The sequence below is a fragment of the Anastrepha obliqua genome, chromosome 6, assembly GCF_027943255.1.
Source record: "Anastrepha obliqua isolate idAnaObli1 chromosome 6, idAnaObli1_1.0, whole genome shotgun sequence".
NCBI lineage: Eukaryota > Metazoa > Arthropoda > Insecta > Diptera > Tephritidae > Anastrepha > Anastrepha obliqua.
The window spans coordinates 37,078,553-37,102,219 of NC_072897.1; the positions used below are offsets into that span (position 1 = coordinate 37,078,553).

Sequence of the window (23,667 nt, forward strand, 5' to 3'; positions counted from 1 at the left end):
ATTTACAGAGAAAGTGCTCTACAGCCTCCTTCTCTGAAAGGTACCCACAGCTTCTGCAATGGGGGTAAATTGTAACCCTAGCTTTTCCACGTGTGTGCCGACCGTCCATGGACCGGTAAACACACCTACGAGTTTGGAACTTGAATGGCCAGGAGTCCAAAGGACTTTCTGAGTCCTTCGTATATCGTATTAGGGCCAAAGGGTTTTCGAAATAGCACATGAAGAAATGGAGATCCATCATTTCTGCGCTTTCCTGAGAAATAATTTGTACAGCTCCCCTTTAACAACTGTCAAGGGGATGCCGATGACCGGATAGGAGGTCTCTGAGGCCAATTTAGGCCCCTTCCTGGCAGGCTCATCAGCAATATCATATCCCTCTATGTTCCTATGTCCTGGAACTCAGATCAGAGAAATGTTACCTGCACACCCAAGAGATTTGATCTCCTCCTTACAGGAGCTTACTAATTTCGTTCGGCACCATGGCGTGGTCAGAGCCTTAATCGCGGCTGGACTATAAGAGAAAATGTTAATATCACCCACGCTCCCGCGTTCCCTAAGCATTTTGCATGCTTGCAGGATCGCAAAGACTTCCGCCTCAAAAACACTAGCAGTATTCGACAGTTTAAAGGAGATAGATAAATTGGCTGATTTAGAGAAGACCCCTGCTACGACTCCTAATTCCATGTTGGAACCGTCAATGAAGACAGAGGTGCAACCTTCGGTTCAGATTTTCCCCACTATCCAAATCTACATATTTGGAAAGATTTCCCTAGCACGACCCTTAAACTATAGTTTGCGGATAGAGAGATGTGTTCAAAGTTCGGAGAAATACGGTGTTAACTCCCCGAAAATGCTACCATGACCCTTGAGAGATTGCCTCCAGAGCTGCGATGGAAATAACGTAAAAGTCGATGGGAAGTATGTGCAAAAGGACATTCAGGGCAGCACTGGGGCAAGTTTTCCATTATCCGGTGATGTCAATGCATGCAGTCCTTTGCATTTGTGCAATTATAGCCCTTCCACCAAACTGGGAATCCATACGTTAAGCCGAACGACCTACCGCAACGCAGAATTTTTGGTGAATGGGCTCTTGGAAAGTTGGCCGAAGATCCACTTTTTTATCGAAAAATTGTGTTCAGCGACGAAGCTCCTTTTTGGATCAATAGGTACATAAATAAGCAGAATTGTCGACTTTGGAGTGAAGATCAGCCAGAAGAATTGCAAGAAATACCAATGTATCCAGAAAGGGTCACAGTTTTGTGTTGTTTTATGGGCATGAGGTATCATTGGACCGTACTTCTTCAAAGATGCTGCGAATCGTAACGTAACTGTGAATGGTGAGCGCTACCGTGAAATTACATCCAACTTTTTTTTCCCCAAAATGCAAGAGCTTAACTTGCAAGACACGTGATTTCAGCAAGACATGTGGTTTCAGCAAGACGGTGCCACATGCCACACAGCACGTGTAACAATGGACTTGTTGAGAGGCGAGTTCGGTGAACATTTTATTTCACGTTCAGTACCTGTCAATTGGCCACCCAGATCGTGCGATATAACGCTTTTAGATTATTTTTCGTGGGGCCATGTTAAAGCTCATGTCTATTCAGACAAGCCTGCTTCAATTAACGCATTGGAAGACAACATTAAAACATTTACATATATGTGAGATACCGGCCGAAACATTGGAAAGAGTATGCCAAAATTGGACTAAGCGGGTGGACCAATTGAAGCGCAGTCGCGGTCAACATTTGCATGAAATAATCTTCAAACATTAAATTATACGGTACTACCGATTTAAATACAAATTTCATGCATTTTTCTGAATTTTATAGCTCTTAAAAATTCACCCTTTACTTATTTGAATTATAAGCACCAACATTCGAAATCAAAGTGAGTTTAATGTTCCTTGCTTTAATTTTAAAACAAGAGTTTAAACCAAATACATTATAAAACGACCTCACATTTTGGTGCGTGCGTTCTGTAAATTTAGAACTTTATACAAATTTGATGAAAATTGTTTATAATTTCTTGTGTTGGAACTAATTTTAGACAAGAATTAATAGAGCGTTTGTTTTGGTATATTGATATACATATGTATAATACACATATATAAATATATATATTAAGCTACTCATATTTGTACATAAGTTCAATTCCATCTTGAATTCTTATGATGTTACACGTACATACATATGCACCGCAGCAACCATGACCCTCACGACGCATCGCCTTATGTTGTTGTAACAGCATAAACATTCCCCATACTTACATACGGGGAATGCTGCTGTAGTGGCAATCCTTGGCCGGATATAAATCCGGGCCGTTTCGGTTACGTAGAACCGAGTGCCGTGGAAACGTCACATCGCCTTATCATATCTACATGCAATAATTAGGGAGTAAATACCCGAATGATCGAATTCCGGCCTAACGTATGTATGCTCAAACAATTCTCTTTTGTTGTTGTACAGCACAACAAAAAAAATTCTTTGATAAGTTCGAGCTCATATTTCTAGGAGCAAAAAACTTTCATTCATAGCCACCCATATGCCAATTTTTCTGAATGATGACAAAAATTTATATCTAAGATTGAAGAAATCAAATCAAAATAGTCAACACTGGAATATTTCTTACAGAAATATTTGCGAATATTTGGTAAATCGTGAATTTGTGTCATGTCGAATGGTCGCGGCTCGGTATTAATGTTTGCACCCATATATAAGTTAACAGCCAAATCATCGAACGTCCCTCGCAATGAATTCACCGAGCAACCCGCGCGCAAACAATGTCGCTGAACCCGACCACATATGCAACATAAACAAAATAATGTGAGTCGGAGCAACGGCCAGCCGTTTCTGTTGTGTCGCAAGCGTTGGAATTCTGATCGGAAATATGCTGAGTCGGTTTTACAGACCACAAGCCCATGGCATGATCTTTATGTACTTATTATGTATTTAGGTTTAGATTCATATTTCCATTTATGTACTTAGCTTTAGTCTATTATTCATTCCATTCTTATAATCAGTTTTGTCCAGACAATTGTTTAATAAAGAACGATTGACTTTACTCCGGCACGCCGCCGTTAATATTTGATGTATTGATTTACACTGTTGAGCCACAAGGCCAATAGTCCAACAAAGGGGACGAAGTCAAGTCTCCCAACCTAACGTCCTAAAGCTAATTAGAATCAAGAAGTAGCTGAGACGTGTCAGCAACACCCGCCGCTGGACCAAGGCATCATCACTGCTCCAGAGGGAAAGTGAACAACATATAACTTATATATGTAAATATGTCTTCTAAATGCTCGTCGACCGCAGCTGCTGCTCGTCAAGTGCGCTCATGAGTGTACATAAAATGCAGAGCACAACAAGAAGGATATTATAAAAAAGTTCTGTCCCGTACATTTCAAGACTAGGAGACAACTTCGAAACAATTATTTTTGTTCGCTAATAGTAGGTAAATAGTTAATTAGTATGCTACTTTACGTATGTAGTTCTCCAATTGATAAAAAGTGAACAAAAACATATGTATATATCTGAAAAGTTAGAGACTTACTCTGAAATAAGATTGCGGCTTATTTGGAGGTTACTGTACTCACACACATACATTCAGCCTTCGGACGAAGCCGAAAGTGCCAAATATTTAATATTGAAGTGTTAGTGAGCTGTGCCTATAAATGTGCGCTGGATTTCTTGAGAATTTTTAGCGAACGGTAATATTTTTGCTGTGGCAAGTGCACGCAGCCGCATAAGTACATATATAGAATATATGTAAATTCACATATTTGAATTGAATTTCCATATGCCTTCTTCCTGTGTGCCTGGTAATGAATCAATTCTCTATGAAGGGTTTGATTTGGTTGAAGGGAATTCAAATTCAACAAAGTTTTACAGAAGATGTCCTAATATATGTATAGTATGTATATATTTTTGGCTGATTTGCTCTTTCTAATAATACGTTCACATATAAGTAGATGATCTTCTTTTTCGCGTTTAACTCAAAATCCGTAATTAAAAAACGCGATTTCCCATATAAAATTTCTCTTCCAAAATCTGAGATTATAAAATAATCCTAGATAATAACGATACTTTTCGACATACAACCCTGTGTTTTCTGAGTTATCAATAATTATTATCACGAATGTAAGGAGAAACATCAAAATAAAAACGAAATGAAATGGATACCGGCAAAGAAAACAGGTCTTTATAAGTCTCTTTTGAACTGTTTTTTAGGATAAAGTGCATGTAGCTTAGTCTACAGTGTTAACATTCTTTCTTCCTACTTACAAACGAATTTTGTTGAACTGCTGTTTAATTTCACCAGTTGAGTATATTTCTGTTAACTTTTGGTGAACAATATGTCTGTGGTGAGCCACGTGCGCAAAACGAGTACCGCTCAAAATTCCACGCGTTCCCGTCATTGAGACTTCTCTATACATTAAACAGAAAATACGTGGACAGGTTACAGCAAACAATAAATTCAACGTTTTCGAAGATTATAAACACTACAACTTTTTGAATTCTTGTTTGGTGCAAAGATGCGAATTAAATGTAATCACCAAATACAATATCTCATCCATCAGGAAATCACAACAACATTTAATAGCGAGCGTTCTGAACAACGTAAACTGTCGAAATTACAAATTTCAGCAAGAAAACAAAAACATCTATAATCTCAGACGTAAACCAGCGCATCAATACCAAATCGGTGATTTGGTAGCAATAAAGCATACACAATTTGGCAGTGGCCTTAAGTTGAAACCATAATTTTTGGGTCCCTACCAAATAACGAGAACCAAAGGTAACAACTATTTAGTATGATGTACAAAATTTTACAAATTCGGATGGCCCAATATATAATATTTTTTCAACCTTTTTTTTTATTTTGAAGATCGAACATTGTCATTTATGAGTGAAAAATGATACCGTTCAAATGACTGCAACGACTGGCTTTACAGTAGGCCATTCGATCAACCCAATATTTAAGCACATTTTCGATTGTTTGGGCTCCAATTTCATGAATGGCAACTTCGATTTCGTGTTTTAAAGCATCAATCGTCTCTAGATGGTTCGCATAGCATTTGTCCTTAACGGCTCCCCACAAAAAATAGTCCAACGGGCTTAAATCACAGCTCCGAGGCGGCCAATTGATATCGGAATTTCGGCTGATTATTCGGTTTTCAAACACGGTAGCCAAAAGTTCGAGTGTAACGTTGGCAGTGCGACAAATTGCACCGTCCTGTTGAAACCAAATCTCGTCCATGTCATCTTCTTCAATTTTTGGAAACAACTACTTGAGCGTGTCACGGTAACGCTCGCCATTTACTGTAACCTAGGCTCCTCGCTCATTTTCGAAAAAAATGGCCCGATGATGCCGCCAGACCAAAAACCGCACCAAACAGTGACTCGTTGTGGATGCATTTGCTTCTCTACAGTAACGTGTGGATTTTCTGAGCCCCAAATCCGACAATTTTGCTTATTGACGTAGCCACCCATGTGAAAATCAGAAAAGAAAAAGAAGACTCACCACTTTGGAAATAGGTTTTCAATATTTCCCAATTTTGTTCAAGCGTATAGCGTCCCATTTCGTAAATGTCAAACCTTTAAGTAAATTATGAACACATTTGACATGTCATTTGTGTTACCATTCTCAAAAATATAGGTGGTTCAAAAAGCAAACGCTATATGGTCCATCCTGTACTAATAAATTGCTATAATAAACTACCGAATTCGTTGGCGACCGGCGTAGCCGAATGAGTTGGTGTATGACTATCATTCGGAATTCGGTGAAAGACCAAAATGAAGAAAAAGCCTTTTCTAATACCGGGAGGCCCTCGGCAGTCAATGGCAAACATACGAGTGTATTTCTGCCATGAAAAAGCTGTTCATAAAAAATAACTGCCGTTCGGAGTCGGCTTAAAACTTGTCACATGATTTTACTACTGTGGCAACGCCATAGTGTCACATGATTTTGCTCCTGTGGCAAGGCCATAGTAACAGATGATTCTGCGTAAGCATACTACAGCACCGCTTATCGAGTACCTGCCACTTCGTACGCAACGTTCCCGCCGAGTAGACGTGTTAGAATCATAAACGGACTTTATAGAAATATTTTTACTTGCTTATTATATTTAAGAGAACTGTACTAAATGTTAATAGAAAACCACTTGAATTCTGTGAATTAAACTAATAAAAAGATATCCTGACACCGTTCGTGAGAATAAAGTGTTTAAAATTGTGACAATTTTCAGAAGTGGAATTTACTTGCGCCCTACGCGAAAAAATAAAATACAGATTTTTGTTTGTTAATGCATACGATATGCCGAGATTCAGCAATTGCGGCAGAAATTGCGTGAATTAGGGTTATCCGCTGCCGGTAATAAAGCGCAACTTGTGGAAAAACTATGTGAACATTTTAATGAAGAACGCTTTGCGAGTGCTACATATCATAGTGCGCTATTCAATGAAAGTAAGGAAGTAGGAAATTCCTTTGAACATACGCGTGATGAAGAAAGGCCACTGAGTAGCTCGTCTCCGGTTACAGTGACGGTGCCTTCACCTTCATATACGCGTGAGTTACGTACCATCACTCCACCACCCTATCTATTTATTTCTCTTTTTTGAGTTGTGACAGTATTGTCTGGCATTTAATGAAATTGGAATCATACACCAAACTATTTAAATGCCAAGATACTAAGATTTCACAAATAAAGGTTCCCACCAAAATATTTGCTTAGCATGCAATATTACACCGACACGTTTTTCGCTCAATGCAGTTATGCTCTCAATAAGCATAAGGTACTGCATAAAGTAAGCGCAAAACAGGTGTCATTAGAATTAAGGAAATTGTAAAAAGTTAGTCTGTAGATTCACAGCAACCAAGAAGGTTGAATTTGTTTAAAGAATAAAACCGTGAAAAATAAAAATTAAATTTAGTGTTTCAAGAATTTAAAATACATTAGAAAATAAAAATTAAATTTAGTGTTTCAATTTAAGTCCAAAGACTTAAAATACTTTAGTCGTGTGACCACAACGGCAAATGGTGCAACGTTCACGGCACCTTTGCAAACGGATGCATATGGAGGTAATTGGGGAGCCAACGATGGCATCTCGCAGCCGACATATTATGGTGACGCAGCGCCGATCTACCCAGTTACTTTGCCCAACGTTCACGGGCAGCCGAAGGTATATGTGTCATCAGCCGACGCCAATGGTCGAGCTAATGTAAGTACAGTACAGTACAGTAGTGTACCAACCGTGGCACATACATACACAAATAACGCTATGTCTTGTGTTCAAAGCCAACCACCGATTCAAAATTTACCTGCTAGCGCAGACAGCAGGCACGTTCATTGGGGTGCGCAAACGATAATGTCGCAGCCGACGTTCTCTGCTGATAGTACAGTCATGGCGGATCAAAAACGAAACGACGTAGTACAAAACGAGCTTCGGTATAGCTACAGCACGAACAGGCAACAACATGTCGAAATGCCTAACGTAATCGGTAGAAACGAAATTTTAAACGGCAGCGGTCAACATTTTCGTTGGAAAAATCAAACACCGATCCAATATCCAATACAACAAACGAATGTAAGAAGCAATGAAATACGAAATAATGTAATGCCAACATTACAAGAACGAATGTTGCCACATGAAGTGTGTAGAAATGTAAACAATGAAATGAATACTAATAAATCAGTATTTTTTGGTGACGTTCGCGATATTATTGCAATTTTGCCTACGTACGATCCGAGTAAAAAGAATTTAGCTCTGAAAAATTTGTGAAACGTGTTGAACAACTACGAAATGTGTATAATTGGAACGATAAAATATTGTTGTATGCAGTGCAAACAAAACTTGAAGGCGTAGCAAAAATGTGCCGAATCTTTTTACTATAGAGTTTTAGCGACGGGTCGACGCGGTAATACTGACGATGCATCTATAATAAAATACATTGTAAACGGAATGAATGACGTTGATCTAAAGAGAAGTATTTCGGTTAATAATTACAGTACGTGTAATGAACTTTTACGGGCGATAATTAATTATTGCAAATATAATACGGTGAAAACGTCAAATTGGGTAAAGCGCGTTGAAGAGCCAACTCAGTCCAGTGCAAAGAAAGATAGTCAAACGAAAAAAACTATTTGTTATAATTATAATAATCCCGGACACTTTTCGCGAAATTGTTCTGAGCCGCAAAAACGTGAACGATGCACAAAGTGTTTAAAGGTGGGTCATTCCACGAATAATTGCAAAACGACGGTAGCAAAGACAAATTGCAATTCGGTCCACAAAGTTGAGAATGATTTTACCATTAAAGAAATCGAAATAAATGGTTTAAAAACTAATGCGTTCGTGGATACGGGTAGTTGTCGTACGTTGATTAGAAAATCTTTGGCGTGTAAAATTGGACAATTGGAAAACTGTTGTATAACATTGAAGGGTTTCGGAGGAGCGTCATACGAGTGTACTTCGAAACTTAATGTTGCGTTGAATATAGACGGTAATATGTGTAATACAGAAATGTTAGTGGTAGACGATAATATGATTGATTATCCGGTGCTACTTGGTATTAACGTAATATATGGTAACGATAAACATTTTGTGTTCAAAGGAAATCAAATGTGGGTTATTGAAAAACCGAATAACGAAATATTGAAACTTGAAGATGGTGAATTTGGTGACTTGAGCAAGATGTTGCAAAAATATAAACAGTGTTTTACAAATGAAATGGGTACAGTAGGTAAAACAAGTATAGTAAAAATGAATATAGTGTTATCGTCAGATACCCCTGTTAATGTGAAACCCTATAGACTTCCGTTCGCGCGCCGGTCGGTTATAAAGAACATTATCGAAGATTTATTGAAATGCGAAATAATCCGAGCGTCGAGTTCTCCGTACGCGTCTCCAATCGTGCTTGTTAAGAAAAAGGATAACAGCTTCCGAATGTGTGTTGATTATCGTCAATTGAATAAGATTACTGTAAAACAGCCGTACCCGATGCCGATTATCGATGAGCTCTTTGCTCAGTTGTCGGGTAATAACTTCTTTACCACGTTGGATTTTAAAATGGGTTATCACCAAATTGAAGTGAGTGAGTGTTCGAAGAGATACACCGCGTTTGTGACCACCGAAGGTCATTACGAATACAATCGTATGCCGTTTGGGTTTGTGAATGCCCCTGCCGTGTTTCAAGAAACTATGAACAAACTTGTTAAATCATGTGAATCGAAAAACATTATTGCGTATCTGGATGATGTAATTATTCCCAGTAAATCGGTAAAAGAGGGTATACGGAAACTTGACAATTTTTTGTGTGTTGTTAAAGAAAACGGTCTAACTTTACGATTAGATAAATGCGAATTTTTGAAAGATGAGATTGACTTTCTTGGACATAAAATATCACGTGACGGTATAAAACCGGGTGAAAGAAAAGTTCAAGCGATAAAGCACTTTAGGATACCCATAACACAGACTGAAGTAAGGAGATTTCTCGGGTTAACCGGATTTTTTAGGAAATTCGTGGAAAATTATTCATTAATTGCACGACCGTTAACGAAATTAACAACGAAAGTGTGTAAAGAACAGTTTGAATGGGGCGAGTGTCAACAGAAAGCATTTGCCACTTTAATTGATAGACTCTGTAACTCATCAGTGCTAGTTTTATACGATTTTAATGCTCAACATCAAGTACACACTGATGCAAGCAGTGTAGGTATCGCAGCAGTCTTGTTACAAGCAAAATGTGAATGTGACAAGTGGCAAGCAGTTATGTATTTTAGTCGTCACTGTACACCTGCAGAATCGAGTAATCATAGCTATGAACTCGAAGTATTGGCAGTTGTGGAAGCATTGCAGCGGTTTCGCATATACTTATTAGGCAAATCGTTTAAAATTTTCACTGATTGTTCTGCGATTTCATCTCTGAAAGCTAAAACCCCACCAATACCACGTATCTCGAGGTGGTTAGTCCGTCTAATGGAATACGACGCTGAAATAATTCATCGATCTGGGACTAAAATGGCTCACGTCGACGCAATGAGTCGTGCCCCTGCACCGCCGGACAAAATTCTTCGTGTTGACTATGCTGATGATGATTGGTTATTGACAATGCAATTGAAAGACCAATCCATACGCGATACAATAGCAGTATTGAAAGGCGACAACGAATCACCGCAATCAAAACAGATTCGAAAAGATTACTGTCTTCAGCGAAATCGCCTATATAGGCGCATAAATGGCAATTTATTGTTTGTCGTGCCTAAGGCAGTACGATGGCGGGTAGCTCGCTATTGTCACGATGATTTTGGTCATTTTGGTATCGAGAAAACCATAAAACGAATTCTTCAACATTTTTGGTTTCCAAGAATTAGAAAGTATGTAAAAGATTACGTGGCATCTTGTGTAGAATGCTGCTACTCCAAATCGAAAGGTGGAAAACCAGAAGGTGTGTTATACACCGAACCCATGGAGCCAATTCCATTTCGACTTCTACATCTTGACCATTTAGGGCCATTTGTTAAAAGTAAACGAGGTAATACACATATTCTTGCGATTAGTGACGCGTTTACAAAATATTTAGTGGTGAAACCGATACGTAGTACTAAAACTTTACCGGTTATACAAGCATTAAACGAGGTATCTAGCTATTTTGGGTTATCTGCTCGCATAGTCACCGACCGTGGTTCAGCATTTACTTCAAAACAGTTCGTAAACTATTGCACTGAGAATAATTTGGTACATATTAAAACTGCTGTCCGAACTCCACGCGCTAATGGACAAGTGGAACGTGCAAACCAGCTAATTCTAACATATCTCCGTACTACGTCTTCAAATCCGAAAGAATGGGATGACCATTTGCGTCAGTTGCAATGGTCAGTAAATTCCCAAACGAATTCTACAACTGGGTATACACCGAATGAACTTATATTCGATTTTAAATTAAACGATATAATACGAAATCAATTAATGGCTGCAATTGTTAACGACGAGGGTGAACAACCAACTATACAAGAAAAACGTGACATCGCATGGTCTTCGATTCAAGAACACCGTAACCTGTGGAAAGATCGTTTTGATAAAAAGCATAAAACGCCCACTGGTTATAAAGAGCATGTTATAATTCACAATGAACCACCCGCAACAGGCGAATCGCGTAAATTAGAACCAAAGTACCGCGGTTCATCTGTGGTGGCTAAAGTACTTGGAAAAGATCGCTATCTATTTACCGATATCGACGGCATGCAAAACAGTCGACAAAAATTTGCATCAATCTATTCAGCAGATAAGATGAAACCGTGGTGTTCTATGCCACCTGAACTTGCGCCGTCTATCGACGATGATCCATCCGACGAAGAAGACAGCGAAGCTGCTGACATCGGGGCGATGTCATCATCAGGAGAGGCCGAGCTGTCACATGATTTTACTACTGTGGCAACGCCATAGTGTCACATGATTTTGCTCCTGTGGCAAGGCCATAGTAACAGATGATTCTGCGTAAGCATACTACAGCACCGCTTATCGAGTACCTGCCACTTCGTACGCAACGTTCCCGCCGAGTAGACGTGTTAGAATCATAAACGGACTTTATAGAAATATTTTTATTTGCTTATTATATTCATTTAAGAGATTTAAATAAAAAGATATCCTGACACCGTTCGTCAAAATAAAGTGTATCATTTTGTGACAAACTGTAGGTCCCTCCATTTGTGGAACAACATCAAGACGCAGGCCACAAATAGGAGGAGGAGATCGGCCAAACAACCAAAAAGGGTGTAAACGCCAATTATATACATATATACATATATAATTCGTTATAGATATTTAAAATTGTTTTGTATTAAATTTATTAACGATTCGAATCGGTAAGATTATCCTTCCATATATATGCTGATATTTTAAAATCGAAACTTATAAGTACTAATTCTGAAGGTCTAGCAAAAATTAGTTTTTACTTTTTAGCCCATTATGAAACTAGTATACCATACATGAATCATTTTTATAAATATTTGACTTCCTTTTTTAATAATTATAAATAAATCAAGAGAAATCCAAAAACAAAAGCAAAAAAATATTGCAAAATAATACAATTTCAAAATTTGTTAGCGGTCGAAATTAATGTTGTTAAGAACAATAAACTTATTAAGCTTTACTTCGATAAATTTAACTAATTTTTTTGTAATGTTGGGATTATGAAAATTTTTTGCAGAATTTTTAAATTAAGTACACTGTTAAGGCCAGAAGGTAAATTTAACACCTGAACGTTGCAAGCCACTCTCTCAGCTATAACACAAATGGATTCCTTCGCCATCTCTCCCCTTGTGTCCGCAAGCCTATCACACAATAAAATTATTTATGTATATTATTTTATGTGTTTACAGACATATTGGCCTTAATTTCTTACTGACAATGTGTTCTTTGTTTTTGCTGCAGGCTACCATAAATTGGCGATCACGCAGTAAAGTGGAAAAATGGCTCTTCATAATTGCTGGTTTATTATCTTTCATTATTTCGGCGCTACTTATTTTGATATTTGTAAACAAATCGGATAAAAGTAGTTGTATTTTGCATATAGAACCACATAACAAAGGTATGGAACGCACGCTACATTATCTACATATATTAAGTATACCTATACTAAACAATTGCTTATACGGGGAATAATTTTAAGGCTTTGGCTCAAAATATATTGGACCGATTTTAATAATGTGGTTTTTAACACAAAGTGTTTACTTAAATTTCTAGTATTCGGTTGATAACCATCTTTTGCAGAATTAAGTTTTGGCAATAGTAATTCAACGAAATACATATTATATAAAAGAAAAAAAATTCTGTGTCGGACATTTCAATACTAGAAGTAAATTTCGAAGCAATTATTTTATGTTCTCTGATAGTAGGTATATAGTTAATTAGTATATTACTTTACGTACATATGTAGTTCTTCAATTGATAAAAAGTGCACAAAACATATGCATACATATATCTGCAAATTTAGAAACTTACTCTGAAATCAGAGCATTTGAAGGTGCCTCTAAACATTTCAAGGTTACTGTACATACAATGCTGTGCCTATGGATGCGCGCTGGATTTCTTGAGAAATTTTACCGTAATATATTTTGCTGTAGCGAGTGCAGATATGTACATACACACATCATACATATATGCGCATATCTATATACATATGTATATAAAAATTCAGCCGTTTTTCGCGTTGTGATGAACTTTACGGAGAATGGCTCAACCGATTTTAACCAAACTTTGCCACATTGAAGAGACACATTGTAACTATGTTTGGTTAAAATCTCCTTTACTTCTTCGTCAACACACAGTATACACGAGGCAGCGTTCTTTTTACGCGTGTGGTTGTTATTGTAAACGGTTGCATGGAGCGTACATTTTACTCACATATGTACAAGTTAACGCAGCAGTATTTATGCCTAAATTTTCATTCCATTACATACATTTCAATGGAATGCAAACATACATATATTCATACAGCAGTGGCTGCACACCTGCATTCGCATAGAATAGAAACATACAAATTAGCAGGCACAGCTGTAGCTGACCGCCTGCAATAATTAATCGTAACATAATCATGATTCAATTATAGAAGGTTAGGTAAGTAGTGACAAGGGCGCTTTGACACTCCCTTATTTTAGGGCTGCATTTACGAAGGATGGGAAAAAGGGAAAAATGTTTTCCCCTTCTTGCCTAAAGGTAGTAGAAAAGTACGTAAAGTAACTAATTAGTCCTGTACTAAGAGAAAAACAAGTATATTGGTTATTTAATCTACATTAAAACAAAACGACAGAAAAATTATAGTTTTTTCTTTAAACAAATGTAATATTTATTTAGAATATTTTCGATGTTTATCTAACATAAGAGCACGCAGAACTATGTGATGTTACTTATGTATAGTATGTGTTTTTTTTCTGCCGTTCGGAGTCGGCTTGAAACTGTAGGTCCCTCCATTTGTGGAATAACATCAAGACGCACACCACAAATAGGAGGAAGAGCTCGTGTACGCGCCAATTATATATATATATATATATATATATATATATAATATTGCAATAGATTTGAGTATATTTTGTGGAAGAGAACAAAAAATAGTCAAAATAAAGGGATTTCATATGTTTAATTTACTACAATAGTACAAGTCTTTTAATACACCAAAGGTAAAAATATAAAGCGTTTTTCAGTAAGAGCGCTTCAACTTTTTTTTTGAATAAAACACAAACAGTTTGACTTTTTTAACTAATTTTTTTTTTATTATCGAGTTTGAACATATACATTTAATGTATACATACTAATGAAGTTTACAAATGACCAGCGAAAAATAAGAAATATTGCGTCGTTCGCCCTCCCTATCAGAAAAAAGTTGAAGCGCACCTATTGAAAAACGCTTTACTTAATCGACAGGAATGAGATGAAACAGAAAGTTTAATTTTTTTTTTCTTATTTCGTACATAACAATACTTGTAGATATATGTAGTATGTTACCGTAAAGACATTGCGAAAGCAGAAGTTCAGTCGATCATTTCTAAATATAAGAAAAAAATTGAAATTAGAAGAGTTAAAATAGTTTGCAATAAAAATTACAAATTTACTAGTTTATAGTTTAAAATTTGTCTACCTTAATATACTTTGCGTCCCTAATATTAACAGGAAAATGTATTAATATAAACTAAAACTAATACATCGAAAAATTTAAGATATTGGTAATATAATCCACTTTTAGTAATTGTGATGGTTTTTAAATTTACGTATATCAATACCACGTGTCTCAGTAATGAATCAGAGTGGAAATATGAGGAATGTGGGTGCACTTGCTCGTATAGGTGTTGGAACGCTGCACTTACTTCAGGCAGAAATCAAAAACCTGTAAACCAAAAACTTAAAAATAACTCACAAATATATCATTACAACTTATCTGTAATTGTAGACTTAAAGCGCGAGGACTTGCTCGTGTAGGTGTTGCGCATATATCTACGTACAGCATATTGTTCTAGACGGGGTAAGGTATCGACGTGGACAGCCAGTTCGGAAGTCAAATTCATTTCAGAGGTAGCAGTACTAGGCACATAATAACCGTCACATGTTAAACAGGTATTTGCACCATCATACACAACACGCTCCATGTCTCCTATGAAATTGTTCGTAGCACCACATGAGACAATGGTAGAAATACGCGCATACGTGCTTTCGTTTCTAAAAACCACAATAGTTGTGCCGCCTAGCTCTTCAACACACACCTTCCGCAGAAATTGCTCGTCTGTGAAGTCCTACAAATAAAAACTTTTTATTTATTAGCAAATATTCTAAAAGAACTTACTTACTGTAGTTTATGTATTGTATGTAAGGTGGTCTCTGTTATATTTGCAAAAACGCTGCTATAAAAACCTATGACTGAAAAAGTTTAATAAGAATTTTTACAACTGTCTGATCTGGACTTACATGTATGAAAATTCACAAACCGGTGGTTTTCTGCAGCAGAAAGCCGACTCCAAACAATCGACTATCACCATATGTAAGACATAATCGACCTAAATAGTGAAAAACGACATTAATTTACAAAATAATTAGCTTTTATTATTATACTTACTTGAATGTTTACAAACAGATACAAGATTTTCAACGAATAATAACAAAACAAAGCGGCAAAGTGGAAACGGTGTTGCCGACCAAATAATTTGCACCAAAAGTTTAGTTTTTACTACAATTCAAACATTTTTTTGTGAAATAGGTACTTTTTTTTGTAAAGAAGCAACACGTTTTCAAATAAGGGAGCCGATATGTCAAGAGGGAGCGAGAAAGCTGTTTACTTACCTAACCTTCTATAATTGAATCATGTAACATAATGCTGCTGTGACTAACTTAACATTTTGCTTAAATACTTCTTTTTTACACCCACACTTCGGGATAACCGAAGCGAAACCGTTAGCTCAACGAACCTGAACAGGTCGTCGCTAAAAAAGTACTTAAGCAAGGCCGTTTTCTTAGAACATTACCAAAGGTTATCAGTAATAGTGCATAGTGAAGGTAAGTGTTAACAAGAAAGTGTTTTATTTGGTAAAGTATTCAAGTGAAGCAGTTTCCAGGCATCAACCAAAGAGTTAAAAAAAGTGCGTAAGAAATATTTAAGAGAAGAGATTGTTTTCACATTTTCCAACGATATTTTCACGAAAAATTTACAAAATATATATTAATTTCGCAAATGATTGATAACAAGTGAAACAGTGAATAAATGGTGTGAAAAATACACACAACAGAAATCGGCAAAAATAATTAATATTTTAGAAGTTTTTACTTAAGATATTTAAGAAAAGAGATTGTTTTCACACTTTCCGTAGATATTTTCAAGAAAAATTTCAAAAATATATATTATTTTTTCTGATCATTTCCCATTTCTGTTCTGTGTAATTTTCATTTCAACGCGTGCTCACAGTTCAATTATATTTTTAAAAGATGGCGCTAACAGTATGTTAATTTGAATTCCAGTTTAAAAACAAGAAAAGTAGCAATCAAGAGCTCAGAGTGACATAAAGAAGACCACTTTGATTCGGTAAAAGAAATGCCAAGAGGTAGAAGACATGCTAACATCGGGCGTAATACACGTCACAATGGAAATGTGCAAAATCACAGACAAAATGAAAGTGAGGAAAATCATGCTGATAGATAAAGTCAACAAATAGATCGTACTAGGTCACGTTCTCAAAATCGGCCAATAAATATCAATTCTGTAAATTTGAATGGTGCAGCACTTCAATATAATCCACAAATTGATCATTCACCTCACAAATACGTTGTCATTGGAGGTATAGATAAAATTTGCGGATTTTGTCAAGCATTGAAATTCAAAACTGAAACACCAGGCATGTGTTGCGCTGCAGGAAAAGTTCGTTTACCAGACATAAAATATCCGCCCGAACCATTAGCTACATTATTATCGGGAACATCACCCGATTCCAAACATTTTCTTGAAAAAATTTCTACACATAATTCATTTTTCAAATGACATCTTTTGGTGCTGGAAAAATTATAACCGATAACTTCATGCCAACGTTCAAGGTAATACATAAACTTTAACGTTCAACAACATTCGCTGACACATCTAATGAATCATTAGATTTTATGGACACAAATTATGGCTTTTTTCAGATTCAGGGGCAAGCATATCACTTAATAGGTTCATTACTACCACTACCCGATCAAGAGTCAAAATTTTTGCAAATTTATTTCATTAATGACAACGATGATTAACTTGAAGCACGGTGTGCATTTTCCAGAAATATGAACAGAGTCATTTTGAGAGAGTTACAAGATTTATTACACACACACAATGTTTTGGTGCAAAGTTTTAAAACAACAATCGAAAGATTGTCATCTGATAATCATAAAATTAAAATTGATGCAAATAAAACGCCTGCCGGCGAACATCGTTATATCTGGAGATGAATTTCAACCAAGAGATATTGTTTTGCAAAAAAGAAATGATACACTGCAACGTGTTAATGAAACGCATCGAAAATATGATTATTACATTACAATATCCTCTTATGTTCTGTCGTGGTGAAGATGGTTATTCGATTGATATAAAACAAATAAATCCAGCAAATACTCAAGAAACAAATAAAACTGTAAGCGCAATGAATTATTATGCATACAGAATCATGATAAGAGAAAATCAAGAGAATCACATTTTAAAATGTCGTAAATTATTTCATCAGTATATTGTTGACATGTATGCGAAAATAGAACAGAACGATTGAATTACATTAGATTCAACCAAAGAAAATTACGCTGTGACGAATACATACATTTACGAGATGCAATTAACAACGATACCAACGTTAATAACCTTGGTCAAATGGTAATATTACCTTCATCGTATACAGGCAGTCCAAGGCATATGCATGAATACGCCCAAGATGCAATGTGTTATGTCAGAAATTACGGTCGACCCGACTTATTCATAACTTTCACATGCAATCCGAAATGGGATGATATTGAGAATCATTTATATACTGGGCAATCAGCTACTGAAAGGCATGACATTACTGCAAGAGTGTTTAGACGAAAGCTACAGTCTCTAATGGATTTCATTGTAAAACATAAAGTTTACGCAGATGTACAATGTTTCATGTATTCTGTGGAATGGCAAAAAAGAGGCTTGCCTCATGCGCATATTTTGATTTGGTTAAAACAAAAACTAACCACAAATAAAATTGATCATATTATATGTGCTGAAATTCCAGATATAAATGAAGATCCAGAATTACATACTACTTTAACCAAAAACATGATTCATGGACCGTGTGGTACGTTAAATCAAAATTCTCCATGTATGGTTGATGGTAAATGTTCAAAAAACTACCTAAGGCAATTAATTGCTGAAACAATGACTGGAAATGATGTATATCCATTCTACCGTAGAAGATCACCAGAAGATAATGGAAAAAGAGTCACTGTGAAAATAAATAATCAGGATGTGGAGATCGATAACCGTTGGATAGTTCCGTATTCCAAATTATTATCGAAAACATACAACGCACATATAAATGTGGAATATTGTAACTCCGTAAAGTCCATCAAATACATATGCAAATATATCAATAAAGGAAGTGACATGGCAGTATTTGGAGTTGTAAATCGAAATGATGAAATTACTAATTACCAAATGGGAAGATACATTAGTAGCAACGAAGCAGTTTGGATTCATGATCGCCATCCAGCTGTTATTCATTTGTCAGTCCATTTAGAAAATGAACAAAGTGTTTATTTCACTGAAAATACTGCTCAACAAATGGCCGAACGACCACCAGCAACAACACTAACTGCATTTTTCAACTTATGTGAAACAGATTCATTTGCAACAACATTGCTTTATTCAAATGTTCCTAAATATTATACTTGGAATGCATCATCAAGGTCCTGGGTACGAAGGCAACGAGGAATACCTGTAGATGGATATCCAGGTGTTCATTTGGGTGATGCAATCGTACGACTTTACACGGTGCATCCAAGTAAAGTGGAATGTTTCTATTTACGTTTACTCTTAGTTGATATTCCCGGCCCAAGATCATTCGAAAGTTTGAAGCGAGTTAATGGTCATCTTTGTTGTACTTATCATCAAGCATGCAAAGAATTGAATTTGCTTGAAAATGATAATCAGTGGGATGCAACTCTTATGGATGCATGTGCAACAAGTTCTCCACACCAAATAAGAACACTATTTGCCATCATTATTGCTACATGTTTCCCAGCAAACCCAAAAGAATAGTGCGTCGCATTACTGCAAATCCAAATTTGAATTATACAGATGAATTATATAATGAGGCATTAATTAAAATCGAAGACTTTTGCCTGATGATTGCAAATAAAACTCTGAGTGAGTTAGGTATGATCGCACCAAATCGTCCGATGCATGATGCATACAATGCAGAATTAACACGTGAAAAAGAATATGATCGAAATTATCTGAACACATTTGTAACAACAAACCTACCAAAATTAAACACAGAACAAAGGCAGGCATATGACACAATTATAGACAATGTTGCAAATGAAAGAGGAGGAATATTCTTCTTAGATGCACCAGGTGGGACTGGAAAAACGTCTTTGTTGTCGTTAATTTTGGCCACCATTCGATCACAGAATAATATTGCATTAGCTTTGGCATCATCTGGAATAGCGGCAACTTTATTGGACGGCGGTCGCACTGCACATTCTGCATTAAAGTTACCATTAAATATGCAAGTAAATGAAGAACCAACTTGCAACATTTCTAGAAATTCTGGAATGGGAAAGGTTTTACAAACATGTAAAATTATTGAATGGAATGAATGTACGATGGCTCATAAAAAATCACTGGAAGCCTTAAATAGAACACTGAAAGATTTTCGAAATAACAGAAACATATTTGGTGGTGCACTAATTCTATTGGCCGGTGATTTTCGACAAACTTTGCCTGTTATTCCCAAATCAACAGCATCTGATGAATTGAGAGCGTGCCTTAAATCTTCTAATCTGTGGAGATATGTTCAAAAACTCACATTAACTACTAATGTTCGTGTGCAGTTACAGAATAATCCAACAGCTGCTGAATTTTCCGAACATTTGTTGCAAATTGGAAATGGACGAAAGCCAATTGATAAGAATACAGGCATGACCACACTTCCAACTAATTTTTGTACCGTAACAGAATCAAGAGTACAATTAGTGCAAAATGTATTCCCAAATATTGCACAAAACTATCGAAATCAAGATTGGCTAAGCGAGAGAGCTATATTAGCTGCCAAAAATGTCGATGTCAGTATTTTGACTCAAATTCCAGGTGAAGTTGTCACCTATAAATCAATTGATTCAATCACTAATCCTGACGATGTAGTGAATTATCCGATTGAATTTTTAAATTAACTTAATTTGCCTGGCTTGCCACCTCAAGCAGCCGAAACTATGCAATGGGACAAGATTAGCAGTGAAACGGACAATGAACAATGTAATTGAAGCAAAAATTTTGAAAGGCAAATTTAAAAGTGAAGATTCCGCGCATTCCAATGATTTCAACAGATTTGCCTCTTGATTTTAAGCGACTTCAATTTCCCATTCGCCTTGCTTTTGCTATTACAATCAATAAGTCTCAAGGTCAAACACTTCAATTATGAGGAATTGACCTAACTTATCCATGCTTTGGACATGGGCAACTGTATGTAGGATGTTCTCGAGTATGGAAACCATCGTAACTTTATATTTATACACCGCATGAAAATAAAACCAAAAGTTTTGTGTATCAGAAGGCTTTAGAATAAGTTGTTAGTTTACAATCATTAGAGTAAGTCACTAAAATGAATAAAACATTGTTATTAGAATAAGTCACAAAATAATGACCGAGCATGAATTAAATGATGAAACAAGAAAAAAACAAAGAACACTTTTCATTTATATTTTTCTTTCACCCAGCGAAGTGGGTGAGGGTCCGCTAGTGTATAAATTTAAATTTGCATATGCCACCTTCCTGTGTGCCTGATAATGAAGTGTTTTCTATAGGGGATTTTTATTCAGTTGGAGGGAATTCAGCAAAGTTTTACAAACACCAGACAGACAGACATAACATATCTAAATAATTTTGGATGATTTGGAAAAAATTCAAATACATAGTCATATTAAAAAGTTACCTAACATTATTTGCTTCTAATCACCAACAAATTCTTATCGGCTGCTGCTAAATTTACATAATTCAGCCCTTTACTGTTAATTTTTGGTGAAAAATATGTCTGTGGGGATTAGTCTTCGCGAGACCAGTACCCCTCGAAATTCCATACGTTCCTGTCATTGAGACTACCCTATATATGAACATTCTCTGATACGAGTGCGCGAATGCTTGAACCATCCAGCAGGAAATGAAAAGCCGATGTCTAGCAATTCCTCTGTTGAACAAAGAGAAGCGATGAGTGTGTCACTCATTCTCCCTACTTCGTCTCTCCTGCTAACGGTGGTGCTGAAAACAGTGAACGACGTACGCAGTCCCTTACCGCAGCACCTAACGAGCAGAAAAACTCATCCCGTGAGAACAACTATATATATATTATATATAATTGGCGCGTACACCCTTTTTGGGTGTTTGGCCGAGCTCCCGCTCCTATTTGTGGTGTGCGTTTTGATGTTGTTCCACAAATGGAGGGACCTACAGTTTCAAGCCGACTCCGAACGGCAGATATTTTTAAGAGGAGCTTTTTCATGGCAGAAATACACTCGGAGGTTTGCCATTGCCTGCCGAGGGGCGACCGTTATTAGGAAAAATTCGGCTACGGCGGCCGCCCGTGAGAACAACTGCGTTCTTTTAATTACATATTTACACAATACATCGGTTTGTGTGTGTATGTGTTTGGTTGTATCTACACAATGTTGCCATTGATATTTTTGCTTACCCACTTTTTCACACATCCGCGTTATCAGTTACAATTTTTCATTGTTTAATGAACCATAGCCAAAAACTAACAAATGAAAATAGTTCATTTATCTATAATTAATATTATATTATTCAACAGTGTTTTAAAGTTATTTTATTAAAAATTATAATTTTTCTAAGTTTATTTTGTAAATTATTTCGAAATGTACTGCTTGGCAACACTGTGTGGTGAGAGAGCACTCAGCTGACAGGGTTTTACGGGATTTTTCAAATATCGTGAAATAAATAAATCAAATATCTACGGTACGGAAGGAAGGAATTTTTCATTTACATGGGGTTCTCATTAGTTTGATCGTAACAGCTGGCAGGGGACTGTGTTTACGTCGTTCACTGTTTTCAGCATGACGCTCTAAGCATGTTGGACTCATAGATTGCTGCAGAGAGACGTAAATCAACAGATGAGAGGTGTTGTCTCACCAATCTCTGCACCGCAAAAAAAGGTAAAGGAGGAAAGGAAGAAATCAGCAACAAATAGCGAAGCCAAATCAAGTGTCGAAAAATGCACTCAAACGCCATTGATTGAAAACACTAAAGCCAATGAGAAGAGATCAAGGGCTCAATATAGCGGGAATTCCACGACTGAAATTTCCCCGCAACCAAGAGGAAAGCGTTGGAGTAGCATTTCCCTTAGCAAGCGAAGGCAAACAAGCAACCAATGACAGGCAGCCAAATAAATCGATGCCCAACGATAATGAAGGGTGGCTGGAAGTACGCCGAGCTAAGCGTCACACAACACCTGCGCAATCATCGGCAGCGGAAGAAAACAGAAGCGTTGCCTTATCGGAGATAGTGCGTCAAGGGGGTGAATAGTAGCGAATTAGGGCCAGACCAGATGCTTTCATTATCGCAAACAAAGGCCAGGGGTCTTATGCAGATATTTTGCGTCCAATCAAATCGGAACCAAGCTTTTCGCAGCTCGGCGATGTGGTTACAAAGATTACGAAAACCCAAAAAGGGAAAATGTTATTCCAACTAAAAATGACGGGCGAGGGCGACAACGCGCAATACCAGGGTTTGGTAGAAAAAGTTCTGGGCAATAAAGCTGAAGTCAGAGTCCTGACGTATGAATTAACAAAAGAGTGCAAGGATCTCGATGAAATATCTACAAGGGAAGATGTAGTACAAGCTATAGTATACCAATTTAATATAAAAAAAATTAGCGTAGCGGCAGTGAAAAGCTTGCGTAAGGCGCACAGAAACACACAAATGGCGGCATTAAGTCTTCTGGTAAGCGCCGCAAATTTTCTCCTTTCTAAAAGAAAACTGAAAGTTGGCTGGGTGGTTTGCCGTCTGCGGAAGGTAATACAACCTACATGATGTTTCTGTTGTCTAGATTTTGGCCAAATAGCGAAAAGCTTTACAGATTGCGATAGGTCCAAACTGTGCGGGAAATGCGGAACTGAAGGACATGTGGCAAAGGATTGTACCAATGCGCCAAAATGCCTTCTATTTCAGCGGGCGAGGGAAGGGTTATCCGACTATAAAGGGTAGTAGCAGGTGTCCAGGTGTGTTAGACATGAAGGAGCGGCAGACATGACCCAAAAAACAGCAATATGGACATTTGGTACCCATCCGTTTCAGAAAGCGGATCCAGTAGATGCGGGGAAAGGACTTCGTTGAGGCCCTCATTAAGAGTTGCCATATTTGCAGCTGGTAAGCTCACCTCGCTGGACAATCCAAGAGTATAAAAAGTCCCTT

The 23,667-nt window shown here is 36.9% G+C and overlaps 1 long non-coding RNA gene across 2 annotated transcripts; it reads right to left on the reverse strand.

Moving 5' to 3' along the window:
* Window positions 1–14,519: 14,519 nt before the first annotated feature.
* Window positions 14,520–15,688, reverse strand: LOC129249979 (uncharacterized). 2 transcript variants are annotated; one of them, XR_008582774.1, is made up of 4 exons: window positions 15,604–15,688; window positions 15,456–15,544; window positions 15,338–15,401; window positions 14,520–15,283 (listed from the first exon to the last, which is right to left on the reverse strand). It is a non-coding gene; the product is annotated as an uncharacterized LOC129249979 (long non-coding RNA). The 2 variants fall into 2 exon arrangements; XR_008582773.1 differs by having other exon boundaries at window positions 14,520–15,296.
* Window positions 15,689–23,667: the final 7,979 nt, after the last annotated feature.